This window comes from Ornithodoros turicata, unplaced genomic scaffold (assembly GCF_037126465.1).
Source record: "Ornithodoros turicata isolate Travis unplaced genomic scaffold, ASM3712646v1 Chromosome13, whole genome shotgun sequence".
In the NCBI taxonomy this organism is placed as follows: domain Eukaryota; kingdom Metazoa; phylum Arthropoda; class Arachnida; order Ixodida; family Argasidae; genus Ornithodoros; species Ornithodoros turicata.
In genome coordinates this window covers 4,416,329-4,428,776 of record NW_026999307.1, presented here as the reverse complement: position 1 = coordinate 4,428,776, position 12,448 = coordinate 4,416,329, and the positions used below count along the sequence as shown (strand labels likewise).

The window sequence follows — 12,448 nt, the reverse complement described above, 5'->3', positions numbered from 1 at the left end:
TTTGCCGCTATGCTACAGTTCTGTTCAAAATCTGGTAAAGCAGAGGGAAGTTCCGTGATTAAGTGTAGAAACTGTGACAGAGATCTGATCGTGTGGGACGAAGCTGTTTGTTAAATTCACGACCGGTCGCTATACAAAGACTGCCCGCGTTCGAGGCCTTTTGCAATGCACGGGTTTCCACAAAGAGAGAAAGAATCAAACTATGGCAGCTGGTAGGCCTTATACGAGTAATATGTGCCAAACACTTACCTGACCAACCTGTACTTGAACGGAGCAGACGATTTTCTTTGAATGGGCTTCCATAAAAGTGTATGTCATGTACTTGGCACAGTGACCAGGAGAATCACATCTGCCATCTGCAAGGAGGTCAACAGGCTTGTCTTGAAGTGAAAGGAGCAGGTTGTTGTGTTCTGCATTCCAAACCTGTAAGATTTGTGCAATATAAGTACCGACGACGACGAAGTTGCACTGATCTGACGTGTTCTCTACTGCTCCTCACGAAATTCATTTTTTTGCCTTTCTTTCGGCTTCTCAGTTCTCGGATATTGGCGGAGCGTTTCCCCCTCTCTCCCGTACCAATGGAGGGGGGCGGAGGACCACTGGTCATCCTGAGGGAGACGAGGGTCCGCAACGACCCAGGCCGGCGAGAAGTCGCTCGCCAGTGGGAAGGACGACAAGCGAAGATGCTGTGTCTGTCTCACCGCGTACTTCACGCACCGAGCTTCTTACTGACCTCGGCACCATGAGCGCGACATTTCACGAGCAGGACGACATTCTACAGCGTATGGAGGTTGTCTTCTGACCCAAGACCAGTGGATGACTGTACAGTGCCTCAGGATGGGTTTCAAATAGTACGGTATAAGAAGAGCCGTGCTGATGGCATCCCGGTCGTTTTTCGCTGTGTGAACCCTCTGGCCTCTTTCTGGGACGCGGACCCCAACCCCGTCGGGCGCGACATCCTGTCGGCAACACAAGAGACGGTGCTCCGTCACCGCATCAATAAACAGGGTACCCTCATTGTGCATGTGTCATCCGAAGAATCTGCGCGCCGTCTCGTGGCCCTCCGGTCACTTGCTGGAGTCGACGTTCTCCCATGCATTCCTCAATCATACCTTCGCACCACGGGCAGAATAGTTGGTGTTCCACGCCAGTACAGCGATGCACAGCTCATCGGTTTCTTCCGCGCCAGCGGCGTTATTGAGGTGAAGAGAGAGGTGGCCTATTCCCGCGAGAGCGACGGCTCTGCCAACGCTATCGTTAAGTCAAGTGTCCCTCTCACTTTTGAGCCTGGCCGCGTGCTCCCTGCCAAGCTACAACTTGGCTTCACTTACTATCCAGTCTCGGAGTATATTGACCCCCCGGTCCAGTGCTTTAACTGCCAGAAATACGGTCACTATGCCAGGAATTGCCGAGGCTCCCAGCGATGTAGAGTGTGTTCGGGACCGCATGATTTCAAACAATGTCTGGCCCGACGAGAGCCGAAGTGCGCCAACTGTGGTGGACAGCATACCGCGACCTATAATAAATTGCTTGTAGAGTTGCCAAGGCCGCAGTCGCTGCGAACCGACGACGTGTCCTGAACAGTAAGTCAAGTGCAGAAAGCTTACCTTCGCGGCGTCCTCCCCCTGGAGAAGCCCACTTCTCACGGCTTCCGTGTAGCACCAAGCAGCCGACGCACCGTCTCTCGAGACCGTTAAAGACCTTTGTATCTGCTGTCAAGACTCCAGAGCCAGCTGGAAAACCGGCGCCTCAAGGCAGCCCCCTGCGATCACGTAAGCCGTCCCAAGCTCGACCGGAGAAAGAGGATCACTCCTTTGGCCGAATAATCGCTATAATGTTCACTGGCCTGCGCGCCATTGTCCAACAAATACCTGCTTCGGGAGATCTACCGGCTGTTCAAGCAGTACTAGCGCTTGAGCCTCTTCTGCGTCATCTTCCCTCTCCACCTGTGAATGGCTAATCATCCGCCACTTCCTCCAACAGCCCCTTATCGCCATACGACTATCTTTCAATGGAATGCTTGAAGTCTCCAGTCGAAGACGCCTGATTTTCGTCAGTTCACATGGCGGCACAAATTCCCCTTGCTCTGCCTCTCCGAATGCGGTATCACAGAAGATTTTCGGCTCTCGAATTACCTTACCTTCCCTTCTGAACCCCGAGGACGAACAAGTCGTGTCGCGCTTTTTGTCAGGTCTGACATTCCCGTAGTCCGCCGGACAGTGCGCACGCAGGGAACTGGTGACTACGTGGCCTGTTCCGTTCGTCTAGGCTCCATTGATCTCACGGCTGTCTCCCTTTATTTGCCTCCTGGTGTTAGCTACGTCTTTGTGTCCATGTAAGGATTGCAAAAATATTATCAATTGGATACAGACTCACCCCTATCCTACCTCTTGAGCAATCACACAGCTGTAACTGGTAGAAGCACGAGGGGGAGACGAAGCCACAGGTAGGAATGCTGTCACTCCTGGGAAATTCGGATAATCATTTTTAGCATACCAGCTTCCAGCTATTTCTGTCATGTTACCTCGAGTGCCTGGATTACGCACACACACACACAAACAAAAAGAGTAATAAGAAATGCGGATCACATTGAGCACTAATCTTGTATACATTTCTTACATGCAGACTTCATAGTAGTTGGAGAGACAGTGCTGCAGTATGCATGGTCGAACTCGACTACAGTTGTTTCCTACAAAGTAGGAAAGTTCAAGTTCACTGGGTATATTTGGTTCTGAATTCTTGCAGTGCAGATCTGGACAAGTCTTTTTGACTGCGTACTTCACAAACAGTGTCTGTCGACGTGCACAATGTGCTGGTAGCATCAGTAGTGTCATCCGATACGGTGACCTCCATGCACAAGTTCATGAAATCATTGCAGTCGACATGAAACAGCTTTAAAACTATTTCAAAAGGGAAATTTTCGAAAGATGACCAAATGATGAGATCTCTACATAGTACGAAGCAGTCTGGCGCCACTTCAACACCGGAATGTCCCTAAAATTAAATTTGTTCATGTTCACAATGCCCAGTAGGTAGGATAACACAAGCTAAATGGTATACGTCATCGCTATATTATAATTTATACATGTGTGACAGCTGTACATACCTGAGACGTTGTGTTGATCCCGTCACCAGTGCGAAGCAGAATAACAGGTGACTGAACGGCAGTTTGCTTCAGACGTTTTCGCACTTCGCCAACTACGGCATCTTCGTAGCCATCGGCAGCAAAATGGACTGAGACATGACCGCTGGTCGACTGGACGACACGACTGCTGTGTCTCATAGCCGAGTGCTTCGAACCACTTTCGTTTTCGCGCATTGTTCTGTGGAATCTTGTGGTAGAAAACCCTCGTCGTCGAAGATGAACCATTTCCGCATCCCCGAACACGACGACGTACACCAGGCATACGTAAATACGTGACACAACAGTGAGAGACAAGTGATTTGATTACGTAGCGGGCTGTGGACAATGACGAAGATGGCCACGCGCCTGAAGCACCTGCCTCAGTTCCACCGGCGCGGCCATGGAGATAGGCCACCGTCATCGCCTCTCCGTGGCATACCATCATCGCCGGTCGGGGCTCATGTAGAGGAAGACCATCGTCCTCTACATTTGGTGACCCGAACAACGAACACCATGTTCGGAGCAATTCGGCTCTTTACTATCCCAAATTCCTGACGACGCCTTCGACGAGCACTACCACAGCGCTCTATACATGGACCCACCGCCAGCAAACTTCGCCGTTAACGTACCCGGCGCCTTTCTACCTGCGGCCTCACCGTCCAGCACGGCCACGCTCACCTCTGCAGCCGTGCAGCATTTCACTGTCCGGCTCACGACGACAGCATTACGTCTGCCCTTGTCCTGTCGACCGACGCGCCGACGCTCACGTACCGCCCCCCTCCACGGTACCCATTCGGACGACCATGCAACGCTCCAACCGGTCACTGGTCATACGATCCTCTAACCGACCATCGCTTGACGGATCCCGGGGACCGCCCTGCGCTGTGCACGGATCCCGGCACACTCACTACCCGCCACTTCCCTTCCGCCTCTCGACGCTCATTCGCAGCCGGCCGCGACAACAGAGCAAAGTCAGTCGCGGCCGCCGGCGCCACGGCCCGCATTAGCCGGCGTCTCGGCAGTTTTCACGGCAGTCCTCACGGGTACGCAGCATCACTTCCTGGGACCCTATGAGCTCACGCTCCCGTGCCGGTTGCGGCACCCCAGGCCACGACTCTGATGCCCAACTATTCGCCCTTCATCTGCCTCGCTCATCGAGAGCTTCACGCAATGGGTATTCTGCTGTCCCGCGAATTCGTCCAGTAGTGCACGTCCTCCTCGGCCGCTCTCGCTCTCTCCCTCCGGTGTAGACCACTGATCTCGATTGTAAAAGGCTGGATCGCGGATAGGGAGCGCGAGCGTGAAGAAACCGGCCGCCATCTTACTGTACCCACAACAGTCGCCGCAGCGATCATGGCAACTTCTTGCAATTACGGTCGTACCAACCGTACTGGCAAGGTTACAGGGCCTAAATTCATACAGGTGAGTCACTCTTCATCAAGGAATAAATAGGCGTCCATTCTGTATATTTAGTTGACCATTATGAAGTGTTTTTTTGCCCAAAACGAGCACTGGATGCAGGTTGCTTGATCGCTCTTCCGACGTTCAATCAAGCACACTTGCATTTTACCCGGCGGCAAATACAGTTTGAGTGCATAATATGCTTGAAAGAACATGTTACACTACACAGGTGGTGTTGCCATCAATATATGTGCAAGCACTCGAGCGCTTTTTTGCATGCATTGCTAGCATGGTACACGGTGTTCTCTGCGGAAGCAAGTGCCACATTCATTTCTTTGAATTACCTTCGCGCACAAGTTCGGTATTACGTCATAATGAGACCACGATTGTCACCTTTTTTCATGTATTGGTATTGTTTTGTGCCTTGGTTTGATTTGTGACAAAGAATCCTACGTCACGGTGGTGTGGCGCGACTTGAATAACGCCTTTGTGTCTGAGCTGTATCGTCAGCTTGTTACGATAGTAATAATTTGTAGCGTGTCGTGCTATTTGTAGCTGTTTTTAAGGCAAAAGTGGTCTCTCAATACAGGTTTCGTCATGAGGGCTACCCAGTGAATAATCTGTGCAGTGTGATACGGCTGGGTGTACAGGTAAGTATCACGCTCCTCATCCACTGGTTTCTACTTTACAGGAAGGAACAACCTCAGTGCACGCACTGTGGTTAGCCTCTCTCAGTTTTGCATATTTTCTTACATGTTCACATCAGAAACACACCTTACACTTTAGGCTCCTTCACCCAGCAATATAATAATTAGAGATTATAATTCTTTTTAGAAGAGTTCCCCATATTCTTTTCAGAATAGTTTTTAATCTTTTTAATTTTTAGAAGATACAGGGATTGTAAACCATGTTTTAAACTGATGTTTTAAAATTTGTCCAATGCATTTACTAAACAACATATTCATTCTTAACTGGTTGCACCCAAACCAATGTTCTGATGTATTATTTCCTTTGTTGTCGATGCACCATAAAAATTGGAATAATCATCATCAATGCAGGTTACTTCACAGCTGCCTCGACATACTCAAGAAATGGGTGCAGAACCTGCGTAATGCCCACAAACTTTGACTACCACAGCACCTCCGGAAAGTAAAGTCATATGTGTCACATGGGATTTTTAAAGGCATTCACAGTATATAATACCTTGTATGAACAGCATCTAACACAACAGTTTCATTTGAATCACCTGTTACAGCAGAACAGTATCTAAGCAGCCTCTACAGTACACTCTCAGAAATTAAAACTTGTCAGGGAACTGTGATAATTGCTTCAGGTAATAGGCATGCACATATACGCTATAAGAAGAAAATTATTTATTGAGAATGCACTTCTCTGGCTACTCTTGTTGTTTTCATCTACTGTTGATCACATTCATTTATCACATATTATATTCTTATATATTATATTATCACATATTCGATCACATTAAATTTAAAATTTAGCATATATGAGAAAATATCAGGAGGGAAGTTGCTATTCATTGCTCATTCCAACCTAAAATTGAGAGAGCGTACCTGACCATTGTCATTCCTAAAATATATATTGCCATTGTAGCAAGGTCACAAAACAATAAATGTAGTCTTTTGCGACCTCCCTGCACGTTCATTGTATCCTGAAACGCATAAGTGCACGAAATAAATCTTGAACTTGAATAAACTTGATGTTGTATAAACTTGACATAAAATGTTGAATAATATAATGAATTATATAAAATATTGAATAAACTTGAACTCGTATATTCTCTTCACTCATCATCAGTGATCTTCATTACAAAAGTATATCGTGTTAGACTTTTTCGTTTGCGTTTCACAGACTGGGTACGCGAGGGCCAAAATGACAAAATCACAACTGTTTCAGGCTCCAAATAGTCCTGTTGCAATTTGAAGACCATACGTGGAGCTGCATTTTTTGGAACATGCTCCACATAACAAGCATGACAAAGTCAGCACTGGATATCAGGACCCCGTCCCCAAGCAGCTTTTCTCACGCTGCGGTTGCATTCAACAAAAGCATGTGAGTGCTGGAGAAGGACATTCAGTTTGGCACAACCGCGCCTGCAAATAATCAGAACAAACAAAGGAAGAAGCAAACAAACATAGAAGGGCTGTACTTCAAAAAAAGATAAATCCTGTGTCTCAAGGAGGTGTTACCACTTTCTAAGTAACTTCAGTGATTAAGCTTACATCACTACCTGATTAACTGTCCTAACGAGTGTGTTCTAATTGCGTGAAGTAATTATTTGGGCTGCTTCGCTGTGTCCATATTTGCGAGGCAAAGCACCGCTGTCGTTTACTAAAAGACTCTTTCTAAGGCGATGCTTGATATAAATCATACTAAACGCATACACGGCTAAAACAACGGCTGTGATTCTACAGAACGATCTCTTTCTGCCATGCGAGTATATCTTTTCCCGGACCGTTCTTTATGGAACAATTTTTGTCCAGAACGCAGTACGAGATATTATATACATGGTTGTTGTTAACCTCAAGTCGTTTCTTATTGAAATATTGGCTGGGAAACGTGCTGTAGTACAATCCCCAGCGCTGCACTGCAGTGACGGTCTAGTTTCGGAATGCAAAACATAACGTAATTAAGAATCGAACGGCAGGGCACCTGTGAAACACTGTTAAGGTACATCAGTATACTGGCACCTTAGAAAATTGTGTGATGACAAACAACGACCAATGCTTGCAGCGCAATAAATACTCACAATCTCTGTTGCCTCCCATTGTTCTCTATGGGCCCACCAACATGGCGGCCCGAAGGCACGCCTCTCCCCCACGAGCCCTCTCCCATGCGCGATCCAGCCTTTATACATAGAGATCAGTGGTGTAGACGCAGTTCACCATTCTTCTTCTTTCTCGCCGCTCCGCGTCTGGGGAGGGGAGCACTGTAGCGGGCCGTGGACAATGACGAAGATGCCTCAGTTCCACCGGCACGGCCATGGAGGTAGGCCACCGTCATCGCCTCTCCGTGGCATACCATCATCGCCGGTCGGGGCTCATGTAGAGGAAGACCATCGTCCTCTACAATTACTTTCACAGACTTTCACTTTATGCTTCGCGCGGCCACTATGACCACCCACGGCGTAGACAATAAGCGCGATAACACAGACGGTCTTGCAGACGGCCTTGCAAACGGCCGGCACGGCGGGTCGTGCCGGCGAAGTAGCTGAATGTTTTATTAGTATAGAAACTATGTTCTTCAAATGCCTGGAAGTGAACGTCATTTTTAAAATGGCGTTTAGCTATAACGATAATGTGTGCCAACTTTGTTCTCTACAAACTAATTGTCACGTGGTACAGGTTGACCAATCCCGGACGCCCTGGACTCGAAACCCAAGTTACTCTTTTTTGCTGTTCGTTAGCAGCACCGTCCATGTTCCGGCAACTTTCAAAATATTTATACGCAAAAAAATATTCCGAATTGTGAGGTAATGCCTTCTCTGTGTTATCAAACAATGATAATGTGCAGGATGGTGGGCCAAAATATTGGGGTTATTTTTCACTTTTCGGTCCCTTTAAAGTTCCTATAGAACAATCAGGTCCTAGATATCAGCCTTGCTCTCTTCTTCCCGGCAACTTTTGGCAATGCTTTGTGACTGTTTGACCCTTTTCAGATTATGTATGCCTCTACTGCAGAAGACCTGGGATCTGCAAAAGAACACCTGCAGACACACTCTCTCATGAAGCCTTTGTTACCCGCGGGCAGGACTTCCTGCGGAGAGAAGAAGAATTGGTACTGTTCTTCCGAAACTGGTTACCAACACGCGGGCACAACACAAACAACTTTTCGGAGGCGTGCATCCGTATTCTCAAAGACATTATCCTTGGAAGAACAAAGGCCTTTAATGCCGTAGCCCTAGTTGATTTTGTTGCAATCGTATGGGAGAAATACTTTGAGGCACGCATCCTTGAACACGCTCATAACCGTGTTGCTGCCGGACGCCTCTAATATGACAGGCTACTCAAAAAGATGCCACAGGGAGCAGCGGACAAAATTGTCTCTCTGGAGCACAATGTGTACTCTGTTCCAAGTGATCAACAAACAGAGAGACGTACAGAGTCTATGCAGATATTGGAACACGTACCTGTGGGGCAGGAAAGCAAGGTGCATTTTGCAAGCATCATGCTTTGGTACACAAAACAGTTGGTGGTATCTTCCCCAATGCACCAGCACTTACTGCAGAAGATCGCCATCAGTTGGGGAATCTGGCTTTGGGAGACCGCTGCCCCCCGTCGCCTTCTTTATGGACTTTCGTGTAAATTAGGCCTTGACAAGTCAGCAGGAGGAAACACATCATGCCGATAGTACACCTGTACCTCAGCAGCATCCTGCTGATCCATCACAGGGCCATCAGAGCCATCAACACCCTACCAAAGTGGAACTGCAGACAAGGTTTGTTCTCTTAATGTAATTCATGTGTATGCTTAGTAACATTCAATGAACAGCGCTTTCTTATTACAGTGTATAACTGGTGACGTACATGCCCTTTCGAAAGAGCTCGAACGATGCCATGTGCTCGTCAAAGAGAACAGCACCTACAACAAATACCTCGAAAAGGCAATCCACCGCCTCAAGAATATTCAAACAGCATCCGAATGTGTTAGGATGATGATGTCCCTAGGTACAACACTAAGTAAGTAACATAACAAGATGTGGTGGACATATAAAAGTTCAGCCCACCAGCATATCCAGGCGTCATGAGGGACTAACACGAGGATCCAAGAGGGGTGGCAGCTGGGCAACCCTCCAACCAGCCTTCTCACAAAAAAGCAAAGAAGCGCACACAAAAACTGAGCCTTAGTGTCAAAGACAATGTTAGCCACGCAAAGTCGCATGGCCAGGCTCACTAACTGGGTTGCATTTGCATTATAGTATTTAAATTGTTCAAATGTTTTTTAAGCCAGAGTTGAGTTCCCACCTTGTTAGTTGTGTGGAACAAGGTACATGTCTGTAGAGTGGCAGCAAAGACAGAAGCAACTACCTGCTGGAAGTGTTACAGGTTTAATAAAGAACAAAAGTACGAGGGTGCGCGTGAGTGTGCGCCCGTGCACCTGGACAAAAAAACTGTCGTTGTTGTCGCCCAACCAACACCCCCCCTCGACAACTGCTCTTAAATCAACCCCATCTGAGTTCTGAGGGCTTCGTGTCGAAGACGAGGAAGTGGCTTGGTTAGGCCGTCTGCTACCATGTTGCTACTCTGGCAATATTGGAGGCTGACAACCTTGCGAGCGACCAAGTCACGTAAATGATGGTGGCGAACATCGATGTGCTTTGTTCTTGCTCAGATCGCCTCAACATGGGACAACTTGATGCACCCCTGGTTGTCCTCAAACATGCAAGTAGGTTTGTCGACGCTGTGTCCAAAGTCTGACAGAAGGTGTCGCAACCAGAGTATCTCCTGAGATGCATGTGCGGCCGAAACGTATTCTGCTTCAGTTGACGACAGTGCAACTGTCAACTGTTTCCGACTGGACCAGGAAATAGGGCTTCCGCCGAGCACAACGAAGTAACCACTCGTTGACTTGCGATCCACCAGGTTTCCTGCCCAGTCCGCATCGACGTAGCAGAGCAGTTCGAGATGCGGGTCTGGCGAAAGCCTCAGCTTTAGCGCTCTAGTGTGCTTTAGATATCGGAGCAGTGTTTTCACGGCGCTCCAGTCGCGCTGACGTGGATTGCTGACACGACTGCAAAGTATTCCTATGGCGCAGGAGATGTCCGGTCGTGCAGTAGTACTCAAGTAGAGCAACTCTCCAACTGCTTGACGATAGAGTTCGTTGCTCGGTAGATGATCGTGTTCTCCCGTGAGCTTCAAATAGTTTGAGTCCATCGGTGTGGGACTACCCTTCGCGCTTGACAGGCCGTACTTGTCGATAAGGGCGTCGATCTTTTTGGTCTGCTGAAGCAGAAAATTCCCATCTTGAGTCCTCTCGATTTCAATACCGAGATATCGCCTGACTGGCCCTAGGTCCTTTGTCTCAAAGGACTGGTTGAGTTCCCTTCCGACGTCAGTAACAACATCGGCGTTTTCATGACAAATCAGCATATCGTCCACATAGAGTAACACGTACAAGCGCGTGGTGCCTACTAACTTGGAATATAAACACGGATCCGCTTGGCTACGTCGAAAGCCGCGTTCAAGGAGGACACTGTTTGCCTTTATATTCCAAGCTCTGGCTGCCTGCTTGAGACCGTAAAGGGATTTTTGCAACTTACACACGAGGTGTTCCTGTCCCTCTGCAACAAACCCTTCCGGTTGCTTCATATAGATGTCTTCTTCGACATCGCCGTGGAGGAAGGCTGTTTTCACGTCGTAGTGACGGACGTGTAATCGCCGTGTCGCTGCCAGAGTAAGAAATACTCGCAACGTGGTCAGCTTGGCCACGGGCGCGAAGGTAGCGTCATAATCTTCGCCGAATATCTGCGAGTACCCCTGAGCAACCAACCTTGCTTTATAGCATTCTACGTTGCCGTCGTTGGCCCGCTTGGTTTTGAATATCCACTTACAGGCAAAGGGCCGTTTGCCGTGTGGCAGCTCGACAAGGTCCCAGGTATGAAGCTGCTGCAGGGACTGAAATTCTTCTTGGGCTGCCCCCAACCATTGGCTTTCCGAAGGAGGTAATTTTTGCATGTGTTTCCAGCTCGCAGGATCAGTCACTGATTGAACCGAGGACGTATATGCTAGACGATCTGGGGGTACACCTTTGTTGGTTCTCTCCGAACGGCGAGGTGCAGTTACTTGATCCTCCTCTTGTTGGACTGGTGAAGACTGCAGCGGAGGTGGCGTCCACACATCGACCTCCAATTCAGTGGTAGGGCCTGGACACTGCTCAATGTGACAGGAAGGCTCTCGGCATTGGTATCTTGCAGTGTCGTGCCCACGAGAAGACGCATGAGCAGCTTGTCTGCAAAAAGCCTCCATGACTGGCGTTTCGTCGAAAACTACGCTGCGTGTCACTTTGACGTTGTGGGACCCTTTCAGAAGAATCCTGTATCCTTTTTGAGTTTCACTGAACCCCACCAAGGTGCCTTCAATCGCACGCGGGTCCCACTTGTGACGTTGCTCTTTAGGGACATGCATGAACGCTCTGCTCCGGAACATTCTGATATGTTCCAGGTTCGGTCTCTGACTGTGCCACAATTCATAGGGAGTCCTGTTCACAGACCTGCTCAGCAATCGATTCTGGATGTAGCAGGCTGTCAGGATAGCTTCTCCCCAGTAGGTCTTGGGTAAGTTCGCCCCAAACAGCATGCTACGCGCGCTGTCACAGAGGGTCCTATTCTTCCTCTCAGCGACGCCGTTCTGTTGTGGGCTGTAAGGGACGGACGTCTGGAGTTGAATACCGTGCTGGCGGAGAAGCTGCATCGTCTTGCCGCCAGTATATTCTGTGCCATTGTCAGCACGAAGTATGTTCGGATAACGGCCGAACTTATTCGCGACATGTGCTAAATAGTCAGCAAGCTTGGAAGGGACTTCGTCTTTGGACCGCAACAGGTACAAAACTGTGTATCTGGAGTAATCATCAATGAAAGTCAGGAACCACCGGTTTCTGCTGGGGGTCAAAGTTCGCATAGGTCCACACACATCCGTGTGAATTAGATGAAGCACCTGTGCAGATCGCGATGCAGCGACTTTGGGAAACGATGACCTCTTCATCTTCCCTTTCAAGCAACTCGTGCACTTCAGCTGATGCTCGCACTCACTTATGCGAACCCCATGTGCCAAACGTTGTGTCTCTAACTTTTTCACACCTTCTGGGTCTCGATGCCCTAAGCGATGATGCCACACATGGACACACTCCCGGTGACTAGTAACCTGAGTGATATGTGCTCGCTCAGAAGTCCCTGTTACAAGTCGAT

At 48.5% G+C, this 12,448-nt stretch overlaps 1 long non-coding RNA gene across 1 annotated transcript; it reads left to right on the top strand.

Moving 5' to 3' along the window:
- The first annotated feature begins 4,128 nt into the window (after positions 1–4,128).
- Positions 4,129–5,670, top strand: LOC135372106 (uncharacterized). The gene is made up of 3 exons (XR_010415824.1): positions 4,129–4,546; positions 5,115–5,175; positions 5,584–5,670. It is a non-coding gene; the product is annotated as an uncharacterized LOC135372106 (long non-coding RNA).
- Positions 5,671–12,448: the final 6,778 nt, after the last annotated feature.